Consider the following 19004-nt stretch of genomic DNA (forward strand, 5'->3'; position numbering starts at 1 on the left):
CTTGCTACCCTTGGGAATCTACTCAGGGAGCAGGTCATAGTTTGTGTGCCTGTGTGTGTCTATGTGTGTGTATGTGGCACATGGTGTATTGGGATTGCTCATAAGACAATTGGGGGACCTTTGGGTGAGACATTCTCAGAAGATTATTGGCAGGCTTCCTGATGGAGTCTACAAAGCATTCAATAGGAGCCATTTCTTTCTGATCTCTTCTGAGAATCTCGGCTCCTATTATCCTTGTCCTTCCCTTCTCCTTGGTCAGGGAGCATATTTAGTATTCTGAACGGAGTAAGAAGTGGGTGTATCTTTGGAAACATCCTACATAGCTGTGGAAGCTGAGAACATCACTCACATGTTCTCAATTTTCTCCCAATAGAGAAATAAAGTTTTATAAGGTTTTGGCACTGAGTTGATCTGCTTTAAGGGAAGGATGACACAGATAAAGTGTAAATGTTTATCTTACCCCCATCAGGGCATCCGATCTTGGATTTTACTTGTTTGAATCATGGGCTGAAACTTATTTGCTGGACTTGCAGACTTCCACAAATGTGCTATCATCCAATATTTGTCAAAATTAGCCTTTTTTCGGAGAAGGCAATGGCACCCACTCCAGTACTCATGCCTTGAAAATCCCATGGATGGAGGAGCCTGGAAGGCTGCAGTCCATGGGGTCGCTAAGAGTCGGACATGACTGAGCGAATTCACTTTCACTTTTCACTTTCATGCATTGGAGAAGGAAATGGCAACCCACTCCAGTATTCTTGCCTGGAGAATCCCAGGGATGGCGGAGCCTGGTGGGCTGCCGTCTATGGGGTTGCACAGAGTCAGACACGACTGAAGCGACTTAGCAGTAGCCCTCTTTGGGCTGAAGACAGTAAACAACTCCTATTCCAATATTTTAAAAAATTCAAAAAATGTGGATGTGGGTGGGAAAAAAATAAAGCAAGATTGACAAAGAGTGAATAATTTTTGACTCAAGGACATGGTTAAGAAGAAGTTCATTGTAATATTATTTTTTAATTTGTATATTTTTGAAATTTTCAAAAATAAAAATATTGAAAGTATTTCATAAGGTGTTCACTCATTCACTTATACACACCTTGGTTTCAGATTAACTTAGTGTTTTTTGAGACACCCAGTTGTGTCATTATTTCACTTTTCTCAGTCTGTTAAAGTCAAAGGAATTTGAAATCTCTATATGTAATAGCTTTCTTTGCAAGTGTACTCCATGTCAGTTGGCTTTTCATGGGTCCAAATTGCTCTCTGAGTTTGGGTAGAGACATCTGGCTGTTCCAGATAAGTACACCTATTGGCAGATGTACAACTTTCTCCATATGGATTCTAACATTTACCATAAATTTATATGCATAAATATACCTTTAATAGGTGCCATATGTTGGTTCACTACTTAACATTCATAGAGTAGACTTCCTCCTCACTCTTTTCTCTCTTCTTCAATCTATCTCTTTTGCTTAATAATTGGGGTACCTGATTTCATTCTGTGCTATTTATTAGGGTTCCTTTCTTAGGGTTCTTGCATCTTTAGGGGAAGAAGTAATGTGTCAATCAAGACATATAGGCAGCCATGCTTATTGCCTGTGTGGAGGCCATGGAACCATCTTGAAGAAGAGAGGGAGGAGATGTTGGAGAACTAGAGGGTGGTCAATGTACACAATGAGCCTGGGAACTTCTGGCATAGAATGGATTAAACCACTAACTATTCTGGATTCCTATTGCTGCATAAAAATGCACCCCTAAAAGTAATGGCTTAAAACAAAAATAATTTTATTTAGGGGTTTAGCTGGGTTATTTTTGTGCTCCATGTGAAATTGACTGGGGATGTGATTATCTGAGTGGTCACTGGACTAGAATATGTAAGATGATTTACTTCCATATGGCACCTTCATAGAGATTGCAGGAAGTTTAGACTCAGTTGAGACGTTTGCAATGTCTGGCCCATTCCCTCTTCTACTATGTGGTTTTAGGACTTCTCTATTTGACCTCTATATCATCTCTCATAGAAGATAGCCAGACTTTTCACATGATGGTCTAGGACTCCAAAAAAGGCAAAAAAGTAACCATCAGGCCTTTTGAAGTCCAAGACCCCAAATTGTCACAACTTCATTTCTGTCACATTCTATTTTTCAAGGCAGATCACAGAGTCATGGACTATAAAAGATTCAGTGGGGGAGGGTCAAGTATCACTGTGAAGCATGATTGCCAACTAGTTTTCATGTTTCCCCTTTTGGTATTCAATAATTCATATTTTCCATATACAAGACACAGTCACCTCCTCCAAAATTCTCCAAGTCTTGTTTCAGTATTATATCAGGTTTACACATGAAGCCAGGATCTCATCACACAAATGAGGTCCAGATGTGGACAAAGCTTTTTGGATGTAGTCTCTCAGATACACCTCAGGTATTGTCCCTCCTGAATAGAACAGCTGTGAAATGAAGAGATAACGTTTCTATTCCTTATCACCAAACAGATAGTGATACAGAAATCAGTTCATCACAATCCTGGAATTGATTCAGTGCACATCTCTTTAATCCTGCACCCTGGGAATGGTCTTCCATGGCTCTTGGCTCTGCCTTCTTCTTCTTTCATAAGAAATGCTCCTGTTTGTAATTGAGAAGCATTCTTAGGCTGTTTTCTTTCCAGAAAAGGTTGAGGTCTCAAAGAACAATTTTCATGATGAACTGTATTATCTCCTATCAGGCCAAATTGGTACAATTTCTTTAAAAGTATATACATTCATTTCATATCAAATTAAAATTCTGTTCCATTTCTTCTTGAGACAGGCTGTGTGTGAGAATGATGTTGGACAGTACCTAAAGACTCCGAGAAACCTTTTTGTCCTGCTAAAAAGTATCATACAACACACCTTTTGTGTCAAATCTAAAAAGAAATGATACAAATGAACTTACTTATAAGACAGAAAGAGACTCAGAGACTCACAGATTTCGAGAACAAACTTATGGTTGCATGGGGAAAGAATAGGAGGAAAGAATACTCAGGGAGTTTGGGGTGGACATATGCATACTCCTATATTTAAAATGGATAACCAGCAAGGACCTGCTGTATAGCACAAGGAACTCTGCTCAATGTTATGTGGAAGCCTGGAAAGGAAGACAGTTTGAGGGATAATGTGTACATGTATATGTATGGCTGAGTCCCTTTACTGTTTATTTGAAACTATCACAATATTGTTAATCAGCTAGGTGTGTGTTAGTCACTCAGTGTTTTTCGATTTTTTGTCACCTCATCAACGGTAGCCCACCAGGCTCCTCTGTTCATGGAATTCTCTAGGCAAGAATACTGGAGTGGACAGCCATTCCTTTCTCCAGGGAATCTTCCAACCCAATGATCAAAACTAGGTCCCCTGCATTGACAGGCAGATTCTTTACTGTCTGAGCCACCAGGAAAGCCTCTTAATCAGCTATACACCAATATAAAATTACAGTTCTTTAAAACCAAAAAAAAAAAAAATCTTAACAGTTGTACCTTTGATCCCTGCTGAGTCTTGCCCCCAAGGCCACAAGTGCGAGACCTTGCACCTGTGACCTTGGGGGCAGGACTTAACATTCCCCCCTCTTCTTATCAATAGGCCAAATCTTTGACATCTTAACACCCTGTTCATGTCTAATTACGTGTGTATCCCTGTCTAGGGTCATTGGGACCCAGATCATTGAGGAAAGGGGTGGAGACCACGCTGGCTTCTTCCTACTAGAGGGATGTTGTAGGGTCCTGTGTCCCAGGGCTCAATCTCTGTCAGGGTGCATATGTGGAGAGAGATGAGAGTCCATGGAATGATAAAAGTGCTTTTTCAGAGTAGTACATGTATTAACCTGCTGGTATCCTGGTTGTGACAGCATCTGGAGATTTTACTTATATTCTAGAAGAGACAAACTTATCAGGAAGGTTAGAGACACATAGCAGAGATTAACAGAAGTAGAAAAGCTGCCAAGGGACCTAGAAGAGGTGCTATGTAGGATAACCCGGGCCAGACATTGGCCTGTGATGTTGGTGTTTCTCTAAGTATGAGAAAATGCAAGAATTGGGGCTCATGAAAAATTTTACTTGAAAATATCTAACAAACTGAAGCCCTGTCCTGCTTGTTTTCCCCAGAGCACAGAGTGCCTCATTCCTGATTTCTACCCTGAACTCCTTTCAGTGGATATTTAAGGTCAGCAGCTGTAGTTCAGTTCAGTTCAATTCAGTTGCTCAGTCGTGTCCGACTCTTTGCGACCCCATGAATCGCAGCACGCCAGGCCTTCCTATCCATCACCATCTCCCGGAGTTCACTCAAACTCACGTTTATCAAGTCGATGATGCCATCCAGCCATCTCATCCTCTGTCATCCCCTCTTCCTCCTGCCCCCAATCCCTCCCAGCATCAGGGACTGTTCCAATGAGCCAACTCTTCGCATGAGGTGGCCAAAGTACTGGAGTTTCAGCTTTAGCATCATTCCTTCCAAAGAACACCCAGGGCTGATCTCCTTCAGAATGGACTGGTTGGATCTCCTTGCAGTCCAAGGGATTCTCAAGAGACTTCTCCAACACCACAGTTCAAAAGCATCAGTTCTTCGGCCCTCAGCTTTCTTCACAGTTCAACTCTCACATCCATACATGACCACTGGAAAAACCATAGCCTTGACTAGAGGGACCTTTGTTGGCAAAGTAATGGCAGCAGACTTAAGGAGACACAAATTCGATCTTTGGGTTTGGAAGATTCCCTGGAGAAGGGCATGGCAATCAACTCCATCATTTCTGCCTCGAGAATCCCATGGACAGAGGAGCCTGGTGGGCTACAGTTCATGGGGCCTCAAACAAACATTAATACCAGGTATTAATTTAATAGTGAATATTAGTCATTTAGTTTAATTTTTCTTGAATTTAGAATTGCTTAGTTTGCAAGTGCTTACTTTCCTTTAGGTCAATTAAATAGAGATCTTTGACAACCTCAGCAATATTATCAAAAGACAAAGACACACATTGAGACATACATAAATCTGGACAGACAGCAGTCTCTGAGAGACAGAGGGATTTGAGAGGAGAAAGTGGCAACAGAAAGACATATGTGGCATGAGTCCCTAAGATCCAGATTCTGACTGAGTGCCATAAAAGTTTGAGCATAAAGAACACAAAAGAGATCAAGTTGGGGGATTGTTGTAATTTAGTGTGCCATTAAGAGGCTGATTTTTCTTGGTTCCCAAGTTTGTATCAGCTCCAAGTTTTGTTACCAAGAAAATATGAGCTTTTCCTTTCTTTCTTTCTTTTTTTTTTTTTTTAAAGTGTGACTTTTGTTTTTTAACTAACTGTGTGACTTAGAGAGTCATAGTTCCCTGACTAGGAATAGAACCTGAGCCTTTGCAGTGGAAGTGTAGTTTTAACCCCTGGACCACCAGGGAAGTCCCATGTGTGATTAAAAAAAAATTAATTTGATTTTATATTGGGGTATAATTGATTATAAATATTGTGTTAGTTCAGATGTACATCAAAGTGATTCATTTATACATATACTTGTATCTGCCCTTTTTCAGATTCATTTCCCATTTAGGTTGTTACAAAATATTGAGCAGAATTTGGAATTAAAGAAAATCATAAAATACATTTTGAGGACAATTGGGAAGTGTGGAATGCAATATTATGTTAAAGAATATTATTTTATGAATATTATTTTTTAAGCTGTAGCATAGGAATGCTGTTATGTGGAAGAGGGTCTTCATTTTTCTCAGATACATCAAAAAGTGTTAGAGCTACAATGGTCTTTTGTTTGCAGTCTAAACTCAAATTTAATTTTAAAATAGGTAAAGAGAAGATTAAATGAGTGTAAACTGCAAACAAAAGTCGGACACGACTGAGCAACTGAACTGAAGTAAACTACACTCAAATAATTCAGAAGGAAAAATCCAAAACACAAGAGAAGAAAATATGGGAAAATATTAACAGTTGCTGAATAGATGAAGGGCTTCCCTCGTAGCTCAATTGGTAAAGAATTCACATGCAGTGCAGGAGACCTGAGTTCAATCCGTGGGTTGGGAAGATCCCCTGGAGAAGGGAAGGGTGCTACCCACTCCAGTATTCTGGCCTGGAGAACAGATGAAAAGCATATAAATGTGTTAACTGTACTTATTCTTTCAACTTTTCTGTAGTTTGAAATATTTTAAATAAAACATAGCAGTGGAGGGAAAATTATTCAAGGGGTGGCAGGAGGATCATCATGTGCTGAATGCCTTTTGTGGGCCCAGCACTGGCATGAGCAATCTCACTTGTTTCTCACAGCCTCTGCAAAAAGTAGGTATTCTTATTCCCATTTTACAAACAACCCAACGAAACTCAGAGAAGTTGAGTGACCCTCCTATGTTAACTAAGCATGTGAATGGTGAGCTACAGGTGCACACGAAGCATTTTTAAAAATTTATTTATTTATTTTAAATGAAACAGTTGAATATTTTATTTTTTAAAATTTATTTATTTTAATTGGAAGCTAATTACTTTACAATATTGTACTGGTTTTTGCAATACATTGACATGAATCAGCCATGGGTGTACATGTGTTCCCCATTTTGAGCCCCCCTCCCACCTTCCTCCCCATCCCATCCTTCAGGGTCATCCAAGTCCACCAGCCCTGAGTGCTCTGTCTCATGCATTGAACCTGGATTGGTGATGTATTTCACATATGATAATGTACATGTTTCAATGCTATTCTATCAAATCATCATACCCTCGCCCTCTCCCACAGAGTCCAAAAGCCTGTTCTTTATATCTGTGTCTCTTTTGCTGTCTTGTATATAGGGTTGTCATTACCATCTTTCTAAATTCCATATACATGCGTTAGCGTACTGTATTGGTGTTTTTATTTCTGACTTACTTCACTCTGTATAATAGGCTCCAGTTTCACCCACCTCCTTAGAACTGATTCAAATGCATTCTTTTTAATGGCTGAGTAATATTCCATTGTGTATATGTACCACAGCTTCCTTATCCATTCATCTTCCGATGGACATCTAGGTTGCTTCCATATCCTGGCTATTGTAAACAGTGCTGCGATGAACATTGGGGTACAAGTGTCTCTTTAAATTCTGGTTTCCTCCGTGAGTATGTCCAGCAGTGGGATTGCTTGGTCATATGGCAGTTCTATTTCCAGTTTTTTAAGGAATCTCCACACTGTTCTCCATAGTGGCTGTACTAGTTTGCATTCCCACCAGCAGTGTAAGAGGGTTCCCTTTTCTCCACATCCTCTCCAGAATTTATTGTTTGTAAACTTTTTGATAGTAGCCATTCTGACTGGCATGAAATGGTACCTCATTGTGGTTTTGATTCACATTTCTCTGATAATGAGTAATGTTGAGCAAAAGATGAATATTTTAAATGATAAGAGGTACAATTTCACAAAGAAGATAGACATCATAAACCATTAAATACTTTAACAACAAAGATACATAAAGCACAAATCAAAAGAAATATAAAGGAAAAGAAAAAATATATAATCATAGTCAGACATATTAACATTTCTCTGAGAATATTTTATCAAGTGCAGAAAAGGTAAGAAGAAGAGCATCTTGAATGATGTTATTAGTAATTTAAATATAATAGATTTATATTTAATTAATTTATATTAATCATATACTACACAAATGTCTTTACAATTTTGTATCTCGTTGTTATTAGATGTTCACAGGACATTTAGAAAAACTGGCAAAAAGATAAACATAAAATTTCGAAGAGTAGAATTCTTTTTGTGTGTGTGATTTGGTTATACACATATACATATGTTATTCTTCAAATTATTTTTTATTATAGGTTATTACAATATATTGAGTATAGTTTCCTGTGCTGTACAGTAAGCCTTTATTGCTTTTTTCATATCTATTATTTAAAATTAGAAATATAACATTCTATTAATACTAAGTCAAACATGCAGAATAAAAATATCATAAATTTTTTAGTTAGGCAAAAATTCATGTTTTCTAAAATATTTATATGTTATATATAGGTGTATACAAAAGCTTATCTACTATACTTGACAAAGCCTTGAGAAAGAATAAAAAAAAAAGAAAATAAAAGGTGGAGAAATTGGAAAACATAAACTAAATGAAAGGGGAGCACTGAATATGACATAGAAAAAGTGATACAAACTAGATTAAAGTAAAATATCCGTATATAGTCCAGTTGTTTTTAAACATGACTGCTCATTAGAAACATCTGGAGCTCTCGCCAAAAAAAAAGCAATACCTGAACACTTGGACATTGGTATTTTTCAAAAATTTCCAAGATAATTCTGATATGCATTTTGATTTAAATAAGTGATTGCAGGTTTTTCTACCAAATGCTAGTTTTGGTAATATAGAATTCTATAGTTTTCTGTTAACCAACCGAGGTACATTTAAGGTAGTTATCTGTATGTATGATACTATTATGGTTCTCTTAATTGTTTTGAGTTAATTTTCTATAGGTAGGGCTTTTCTTTGGAGAAGGCAATGGCACCCCACTCCAGTACTCTTGCCTGGAAAATCCCATGGGAGGATCCTGGTAGGATGCCTTCCATGGAGTCGTGAAGAGTCAGACACGACTGAGCGACTTCACTTTCACTTTTCACTTTCATGCATTGGAGCAGGAAATGGCAACCCACTCCAGTGTTCTTGCCTGGAGAATCCCAGGGACGGCGGAGCCTGGTGGGCTGCCGTCTATGGGGTCGCACAGAGTCGGACACGACTGAAGTGACTTAGCAGCAGCAGCAGCAGTAGCAGCAGCAGGGCTTTTCTTTCTCTTGTTTTCTGCCTAGAAAAATTCCTTTGGCATTTGTTGTAAAGCTGGTTTGATGGTGCTGAATTCTCTTAACTTTTGCTTTTCTAGAAAGCTTTTGATTTCTCCAACAAATGTGAAGAAGAGTCTTGCTGGGTAGAGTATTCTTGGTTGTAGCTTCTTCCCTTTCATCACTTTAAATATGTCATGTCATTCCCTTCTGGCTTGTAGAGTTTCTACTGAGAAATCAGCTGATAGACTGATAGGACTGCCCTTGTATGTTGTCATTTTTTTCCTTGTTGCTTTTTATATTTTATCTCTGTCTTTAATTTTTATCAGTTTGATTATTATATGTCTTGGTGTGTTCCTCCATGGGTTTATCTTGCCTGGGACTCTCTGTGCTTCCTGGACTTGGTTGATTATTTCTTTCCCCATGTTCAAAAAGTTTTCAGCTAATATCTCTTCAAATATTTTCTTCAAGTCCTTTCTCTGTCTTTTCTTCTGGGACCCCTATGATGTGACTGTTGGTGTGTTAGGTCTCTTAGGCTGTCTTCATTTCTTTTCATTCTTTTTTTTTTCTATATTCTGTTCTGCAGCAGTGATTTCCACCATTTTGTCCTCCAGGTCATTTATCTGTGCTTCTGCCTCAGTTATTCTGCTATGGATCCCTTCTAGTGTATTATTCATATTAGTGTGTTTGTTCTTTAGTTTTTATAGGTCTTTGGTAAACATTTCTTGCACCTTCTCAATCTTTGCCTCCATTCTTTTACTGAGATCCTGAATCATATTCACCATCATTACACTGAATTCTTTTTCTGGAAGATTGCCTGTCTCCACTTCATTTATTTGTTTCTCTGGGGTTTTATCTTGTCTCTTCATCTGGGACATAACTTTCTGCTTTCTCATGCTGATTAACTTTCTATAATGTGGTTTTCTGTGGGATTCTAATTCTTCTTGCTTCTTCTATCTGCCCTCTGATAGAGAAAGCTAAGAGGCTTGTGTAAGCTTCCTGATGGGAAGGACTCAGTTCAGTTCAGTTGCTCAGTCATGTCTGACTTTTTGTGACCCCATGGACTGCAGCACTCCAGGCCTCCCTGTCCATCACCAACTCCCAGAGCTTACACAAACTCATGTCCATTGAGTCAGTGATGCCATCCAACCATCTCATCCTCTGTCATCCCCTTCTCCTCCCGCCTTCACTCTTTCCCAGCATCAGGGTCTTTTCAAATGAGTCAGCTCTTTGCATCAGGTGGCTAAAGTATTGGAATTTTAGCTTCAGCATCAGTCCTTCCAATGAATATTCAGGACAGATTTCCTTTAGGATGGACTGGTTGGATCTTCTTGCAGTCCAAGGGACTCTCAAGAGTTTTTTCCAATACTGCAATTCAAAATCAGTTCTTCAGCACTCAGCTTTTTGGGGCTTCCCTGATAGCTCAGTTAGTAAAGAATCTGCCTGCAATGCAGGAGAGCCCGGTTTGATTCCTGGGTCAGGAAGATCCGCTGGATAAGGGATAGGGTACCCACTTCAATATTCTTGGGATTCCCTTGTGGCTCAGCTGGTAAAGAATCTGCCAGCAATGAGGGAGACCTGGGTTCAATCTCTGGGTTGGGAAGAGCCCCTGGAGAAGGGAAAGTCTACCCACTCCAGTACTGTGGCCTGGAGAATTCCATGGACAGTATAGTCTATGGGGTCACAAAGAGTCGGACATGACTGAGCGACTTGCACTTTCACTTTCAGCTTTTTTGGGGGAAGGACTGGTGGTGGCAAAAACTGAGTCTTGCTCTGGTGGGCAGGGCCTTGCTCAGTAAAGCTTTAATCCAACTATCTGCTGATGGGTGGGGTTGGGTTCCCTCCCTGGTAGATTTTTGGCCTGAGGTGACCCAGCGCTGGGGTCTACAGGCTCCATGGTCTGGTTAAGGGTGCTCTCCAAGAAGGTTTACACCAAAGGAGACCTTCCCAGATAGTTGCTGGAGTCCCCCTATCCCTGTCGTGTGCCCTTGCTGACCTATGCCTCCACAGGAGACCTTCCAACACTAGCAGGTAGTTTTGGTTCAGTTTCCTGTGGAGTCACTGTTCCTTTTCTCTGAGTCTTGGTGTGCACAAGATTATGATTGTGCCCTCCAAGACTAGAGTCTCTGCTTCTTCCAGTCCTGCGGAAGTCTTATAATCAAATCCTACTGGCCTTCAAGGTCAGATTCTCTGGGGATTCCCAGTCCCTTTGTTGGGTCCCCAGGCTGGGAGGCCTGACGTGGGGTTTCAAACCTTAACAACAATGGGAGAACTTCTTTGGTATTATTATTTTCCAGTTTGTGGATCACCCTCTTTGCAGGTATGAGATTTGATTTTATGGTGATTGTGCCCCTCCTACTGTCTTGCTGTGGCTTCTTCTTTGTCTTTGGATGTAGCATATCTTTTTTGGTAGGTTTCAGCATCCTCCTGTGATGGTTGTTCAACAGCTAGCTGTGATTTTGGTGTCCTTGCAAGAGCAGATGAACGCACGTTCTTCTACTCCATCATTTTGAAATGGAAGTCAGCCATTAAAAAAAAAAAAATTTTTTTTTTCAAGGTCAGATCTTTCCCAGTTCCTGAGAATATGGCCTAGAGGTGAGTCTGAGGGAGGTTCTTGAGATGTACGTGAGCTCATCCTTAGAATGGGTATACTGAATGTTCACTGGCCTAGAAGGTGTCTCAAATGTAGCAGTGAAATCTCTGCATGCCTCAAGGCACAGTATGGCTAATGGAACAAATATCCAACATTTCTAACAATCGCAATGAGAGGGAGAGGTGACCCCTGAATGTACGACAGAGAGTGGCACAAATCTGTGCACAAACCTGTGCACAAACGTGTGAAAATGCACCTGGTAGCTAGGGCAGGAAAGGACAGAGAAGAGTTTTCCTGGAACCAACTGTGACTCACCTTTTGATGATTACCTGAAATGTGGAAGACACTCTTCTTGATGATTCAGAGGCTACTCCTCAGTTAGTCATTGAGTCATGTCCGACTCCTTGTGACCCCATGGACTGCAGCATGCCAGGCTTCTCTGTCTGTCTCCAATTCCCAGAGCTTGCTCAAACTCATGTCCATAGAGTCAGTGATGCCATCTAACCATCTCATTCTCTGTTGTTCCCTTTTCCTCCTGCCTCAATCTTTCCCAATTTCAGGGTCTTTCCAATGAGTCAGTTCCTTGCATCAGGTGGCCAAAGTATTGGAGCTTCAGCTTCAGCATCAGTCCTTCCAATGAATATTTAGTATTGATTTTCTTTGGGATTGACTGGTTGGATTTCCTTGCTGTCCAAGGGGCTCTCAAGAGTCTTCTCCAACACCACAGTTCAAAACATCAAATCTTCAGCTCTCAGCTTTCTTTATGGCCCAACTCTGGCATCCATACATTGCTACTGGAAAAACCATAGCTTTGACTAGAAGGACCTTTGCTGGAAAAGTAATGTCTCTGATTTTTACTGTGTTGTCTAGGTAGGTCATAGCTTTTCTTAAAAGTAGCAAACATCTTTCAGTTTTATGGCTGCACTCACTATCTGAAGTTACTTTGAAGCCCAAGAAAAAAGTCTGTCACTGTTTCCATTGTTTCCCCATCTACTTGCCAAAAAGTAATGGGACCAGATGCCATGATCTTCCTTTATTTATTTATTTATTTTTTAATTTTTAGTTTTAAGCCAAGTTTTTCACTCTCTTCTTTCACTTTCATCAAGAGGCTCTTTAGTTCTTCACTTTCTGCCATAAGGGTGGTGTCATGTGCCTATCTGATGTTATTGATATTTCTCCTGGCAGTCTTAATCCAGCTTGGGCTTCATCCAGTCTGGCATTTCACATGATGTATTCTGCAGTTCAGTTCAGTTCAGTCGCTCAGTCATGTCCGACTCTTTGCGACCCCATGAATCACAGCACGCCAGGCCTCCCTGTCCATCACCAACTCCCAGAGTTCACTCAGACTTGTGTCCATCGAGTCAGTGATGCCATCCAGCCATCTCATCCTTTGTCGTCCCCTTTTCCTCCTGCCCCCAATCCCTCCCAGCATCAGGGACTGTTCCAATGAGTCAACTCTTCGCATGAGGTGGCCAAAGTACTGGAGTTTCAGCTTTAGCATCATTCCTTCCATAGAAATCCCAGGGCTGATGTCCTTCAGAATGGTCTGGTTGGATCTCCTTGCAGTCCAAGGGATTCTCAAGAGTCTTCTCCAACACCACAGTTCAAAGGCATCGATTCTTCGGCGCTCAGCCTTCTTCTCACATCCATACATGACCACAGGAAAAACCACAGTCTTGACTAGACAAACCTTTGTTGGCAAAGTAATGTCTCTGCTTTTGAATATGCTATCTAGGTTGGTCATAACTTTCCTTCCAAGGAGTAAGCGTCTTTTAATTTCATGGCTGCAGAAACCATCTGCAGTGATTTTGGAGCCAAGAAAAATAAAGTCTGATGCTGTTTCCACTGTTTCCTCACTTATTTCCCATGAAGTGATGGGACCAGATGCCATGATCTTCGTTTTCTGAATGTTGAGCTTTAAGCCAACTTTTTCACTCTCCTCTTTCACTTTCATCAAGAGGCTTTTTAGTTCCTCTTTACTTTCTGCCATAAGGGTGGTGTCATCTGCATATCTGAGGTTTTTGATATTTCTCCCTGCAATCTTGATTCCAGCTTGTGTTTTTTCCAGTCCAGAGTTTCTCATGATGTACTCTGCATAGAAGTTAAATAAACAGGGTGACAATATACAGCCTTGACAAACTACTTTTCCTATTTGGAACCGGTCTGTTGTTCCATGTCCAGTTATAACTGTTGCTTCCTGACCTACATACAAATTTCTCAAGAGGCAGATCAGATGGTCTGGTATTCCCATCTCTTTCAGAATTTCCCACAGTTTATTGTGATCCACACAGTCACAGGCTTTGGCATAGTCAATAAAGCAGAAATAGATGTTTTTCTGGAACTCTTTCACTTTTTCGATGATCCAGCAGATGTTGGCAATTTGATCTCTGGTTCCTCTGCCTTTTCTAAAACCACCTTGAACATCGGGAAGTTCACGGTTCACATATTGCTGAAGCCTGGCTTGGAGAATTTTGAGCATTACTTTACTAGCGTGTGAGATGAGTGCAATTGTGCGGTAGTTTGAGCATTCTTTGGCATTGCCTTTCTTTGGGATTGGAATGAAAACTGCCCTTTTCCAGTCCTGTGGCCACTGCTGAGTTTTCCAAATTTTCTGGCATGTTGAGTGCAGCACTTTCACAGCATCACCTTTCAGGATTTGGAATAGCTCAACTGCAATTCCATCACCTCCACTAGCTTTGTTTGTAGTGATGCTTTCTAAGGCCCACTTGACTTCATATTCCAGGATGTCTGGCTCTAGGTCAGTGATCACACCATCGTGATTATCTGGGTTGTGAAGTTCTTTTTTGTACAGTTCTTCTGTGTTTTCTTGCCATCTCTTCTTAATATCTTCTGCTTCTGTTAAGTCCATACCATTTCTGTCCTTTATTGAGCCCATCTTTGCATGAAATGTTCTTTTGATGTCTCTGATTTTCTTGAAGAGATCCCTAGTCTTTCCCATTCTGTTGTGTTCCTCTATTTCTTTGCATTGATCGCTGAAGAAGGCTTTCTTATCTCTTCTTGCTATTCTTTGGAACTCTGCATTCAGATGTTTATATCTTTCCTTTTCTCCTTTGCTTTTCACTTCTCTTCTTTTCACAGCTATTTGTAAGGCCTCCCCAGACAGCCATTTTGCTTTTTTGCATTTCTTTTCTATGGGAATGGTCTTGATCCCTGTCTCCTGTACAATGTCACAGACCTCATTCCATAGTTCATCAGGCACTCTATCTATCAGATCTAGGCCCTTAAATCTATTTCTTACTTCCACTGTATAATCATAAGGGATTTGATTTAGGTCATACCTGAATTGTCTAGTGGTTTTCCCTACTTTCTTCAATTTAAGTCTTAATTTGGCAATAAGGAGTTCATTGTCTGAGCCACAGTCAGCTCCTATATATATATAGTTTATATATTTATTTTATACATATATATGTATATATTTATACATATATATATATGTATAAATCCATATATATATATATATATATATATATATATATATATATAGTGACATAGTGGGCCATTTTTCTTTCTAAGAAAAATGATCAGCCAAATCCATTACATGAAGTTCTCTGCCCTGGGGAGATTTCCCTTCATCGTTTTTCTTCAGAGACATCCCAGAAATGGACTATAGTACGGTTGTCCACTTTTTTGTAGTGCTTGAATATTACACAGAGCCATTGATAAACCAGGCCCAAATTTTCTCTTCCAAGTTGGGGAACTGAGGAAATCCTCACAGGGACATAATTGAGGCCTAGGAGACAGTAGGCAGTGTAGCATGAGTGGGGAACATGGACATTGGGTCACTTCATCATGTAACTTATTTGTAATTTCAGGACTTGCCCAGGCCTGATCACATAGTTCATTCAACATTTGATGATGGAGTGCTGCTGTGCATGCCCAACTTTATGGCTTGGTGGATCAACATAACATCAAATATATGATGGGAAGCTTAAGTCACTTGGGCCTTCCCTGATAGCTAAGTTGGTAAAGAATCCACCTGCAATGCTAGAGACGCTGGTTCGATTCCTGAGTCAGGAAGATCCACTGGAGAAGAGATAGGCTACCTACTCTAGTATTGTTGGGCTTCCCTTGTGGCTCAGCTGGTAAATTAGCCTCCTGCAATGCGGGTGACCTGGGTTTGATCCCTGGGTTGGGAAGATCCCCTGGAGAAGGGAAAGGGTACCCACTCCAGTGCTCAGGCCTGGAGAATTCCATGGAATGTATATTCCATGGGGTTGCAAAGAGTCAGACACAACTGAGTGACTTTCACTTTCACTTTTACTTTTAAATCACTTGGTAACTTTTTGGCTCATGATTAAGTGCTCAGTCACTACTAAGGCTCAGCAGGAAGAGAAGATATATTTTCCCAAAGGAATGTGTTATCTGCAGAGGATAGAAGGAACTTGATCCAAGATCCTAAGGATCTGTGCTTCAATTCACCTACTAGAAGGCAATGGAACCCCACTCCAGTACTCTTGCCTAGAAAATCCCCTGGATGGAGGAGCCTGGTAGGCTGCAGTCCATGGGGTCGTGAAGAGTCGGACACGACTGAGTGACTTCACTTTCACTTTTCACTTCCATGCATTGGAGAAGGAAATGGCAACCCACTTCAGTGTTCTTGCCTGGAGAATTCCAGGGACAGCGGAGCCTGGTGGGCTGCCGTCTATGGGGTCACACGGAGTCGGGCACGACTGAAGCAACTTAGCAGCTGCAGCAGCAGCAGCAGGGCTTTCCAAAGGCTGTACACAGCATCTCTAACTGCCAGTGACACTTTAAATACATGATCTGATGAGTCATATAGCTCTAGTGGCAAAGTGGATTGTAGACTGGATGGCAGACTGGACTCATTGCAGAGTCTATTCTTGTTCTGAGCCCTACTCAAAACTAGTAGTTTTTTGGATCACTCAGAAAATAATCTAGGTAGCATACCCAAATGAGAAATGTGTTCCCTCCAAATTTAGAGAGGGATACTAGGCCATGTGCCTCTTTTTTTTGGTTGTAGGAGGGATCGGATGCAACTTCACTTTCATTGAGTTGGAGAACCCCTGATAGAGAATCCCTGAATTTTTGTCAGATATATTTCCCATCTTCTGATATGCAAGTGTCTTACCAATAAGATGAGGGTACTTGGTACTGCTTGCTTAATAGATAAAATTAGTAATAATGTCATTAATGTAATGGACCAATGCGATATATGTAGAAAAGAAAGGTAACCAAGATTCCTACAAATAAAGCAATGACATAGGACTGAAGAGTTTATATAATTCTGAGGTAGAACAGTGAAGTTCTTGCCAGCTGAAAGAAAACTGCTGCTGGTGGTCTTATTAACAGATATGGAGGGGAAAAAAGCACTTTCTAGATAAATAGCTACATACCAGTTACCATGGGATGTGTTAATTTGCTCAGGCAATAAAACCACATCTGGTACAACAGCTGCAATTGGAGTCACCACCTGGCTAAGCTTATGATAATTCACTGTCATTCACTTATTTTATGTACAGGCCAAATAGGTGAGTTGAATGAGGATGTGATGGGACTCACTATTCCTGCATCCTGTAAGTCTTTGATGATGGCACTCATCTTTGCAATCCCTCCAGGAATGCAGTATTTCTTTTGGGTTACTGTTTTCCTGGGTAAATGAAGTTTTAGAAGCTTCAGCTTTGTCTTTATTCTCATAATAGCCTTCACACTACAGATCATGGAACCAAAATAGGAATTCTGCCAGTTGTTGAGTATGTATATTTCTATCATGCTGTCTGCAACAGGGGAAAAACCACTGGGTCGGTTTGAGGGCCCACTGTGAAATGGACCTGAGTTAAAACTCCATTGTTTATCTGACCTTCTTATGCTCCAGCTCTGACTGGGGGACCACAGTGATATTTTGGGTCTTCTGGAAATAGTGTCATTTGAATCAGTGTCCTGTATTCCCCTAAAGTATGTTTATTTCCTTTCCTTCAATGCAAAGTAACTCTGGAAAAAGATTGTAGTCCATTTAAGAAAGGCTGAGAGAAAAAATAATTTTGTAAATTTCTGGCAGTGTAGCAGAATCCTTCTTCAAAGGGACCCAATCTTCTTTGTTCAAGAGGTTCTGTATCTGTAAACTGGCACAGTTCCAGGAATAAAAATATTTAGATTGAGAGTCTATTTTTATAATTCAAGTTAGGCCTCAGTTCATTTAATCTAGAAATCTTTATATAATTAAAGTAAGAGTTTACTAGACTTCTCATATATTTACTTATAAGGACACTATGATCATCTAGTTAATGCGGTAGATCTCTGTGAGTCAGACTTTTCTGATTACAGTTTTGACTCTGCTGTCCATTAACATAGATCTATTTTTTTTTTTTTCTTTGGTGGTCGAGTACCATTACTTGGCCCTTGCCATCCTGGGATCCAGTTGTCTCCATTACATCTAAATTTCTCAATTCAATGGCAGCAGTTCTCAGTATAATTTCTAACCTACAGACAAGAACAATCACAGAGCCCATCAAGGATGCTAGGGATCCCTTTGTAAATTTATTTCTCATAGCTATGGATCTGTCTAGGTTGGGTTAGTGGATATTACATGATAAATCTACTCTAAAATTCTTAAATGTTAGTTGCTCAGTCATGTATGAGTCCCTATGATCCCATGGACTATAGCCTGCCAGACTCCTCTGTCTATGGAATTCTCCAGGCAAAAATACTGGAGTAGGTATCCATTCCCTTCTCCAGGGGATCATCTTGACTCAGTGGTCAAACCTGTGTCTCTTGCATTGAAGGAAAGTTCTTTACTATCTGAGCCACCTATACCAAAACACATTGTCGTTTCATCTTCATTTAGTATAGGTCACATTTTGGTCCATATTTCAGTCAACAAATAAACCAACCAAATAATCAGACCCTTTCTAATATCCCAAGCTACAACATTAATCCAGAATCTCTGCTTAGAGGGCCCATAAATGTAAATTTGGCCTGATGAAAATTTATGTTCCTTCTACCATTTCCTCACACATGTAATATTTAAGAAAGATTGAGGACAGGAGAAGGGAGTGACAGAGGATGAGATGGCTGGATAGCATCACTGACTCAGTGGACAGGAGTTTAAGCAAACTCCAGGAGATAGTAAAGACATACTCCAATCCATGGGGTTGCAAAGAATTGGACACAACTTAGTGACAAAACAACAACAACACATATTCCTCATATTTCTGTCAGTATAAATTTGAACAAAAAAATCACATAATTCTTTTGAGCCTCCTCATTGGTCATACTTTGTATCTTACCTTTTGGGGGATTCTGGGATTTGAGTGCAGTTATAAATGGGGAACCAAAGATGAATGGGGTGTGGATGGGTTCCGAGGAGACTTATCAGTGTCTTATATTGCAACTCTCTTGAGGGAGGCATTACAATTTCCTTAGATAAAGCAGAATTATTTCCTAAGGCAGGGATGAAGAGGCTCCTTTTATTGGCAGAGTCTCATCAGAATTTATAAATTCAGTGTCCCCAGCTTATCAGAGTTTTCCCATATGTTCAACTCTCAGTATCCCATTCCTACTCAATCAATGTCCTCACTTTAACAGCAGATATCCAGAGACCCAAACTCAATCTGTCTTATGATTCAGCCACTTGCAAGGTGAAACCCTCAATTTGGTTTTCAGCAATCTCAGCTCC

Source organism: Bubalus bubalis, chromosome 2, assembly GCF_019923935.1.
Source record: "Bubalus bubalis isolate 160015118507 breed Murrah chromosome 2, NDDB_SH_1, whole genome shotgun sequence".
In the NCBI taxonomy this organism is placed as follows: domain Eukaryota; kingdom Metazoa; phylum Chordata; class Mammalia; order Artiodactyla; family Bovidae; genus Bubalus; species Bubalus bubalis.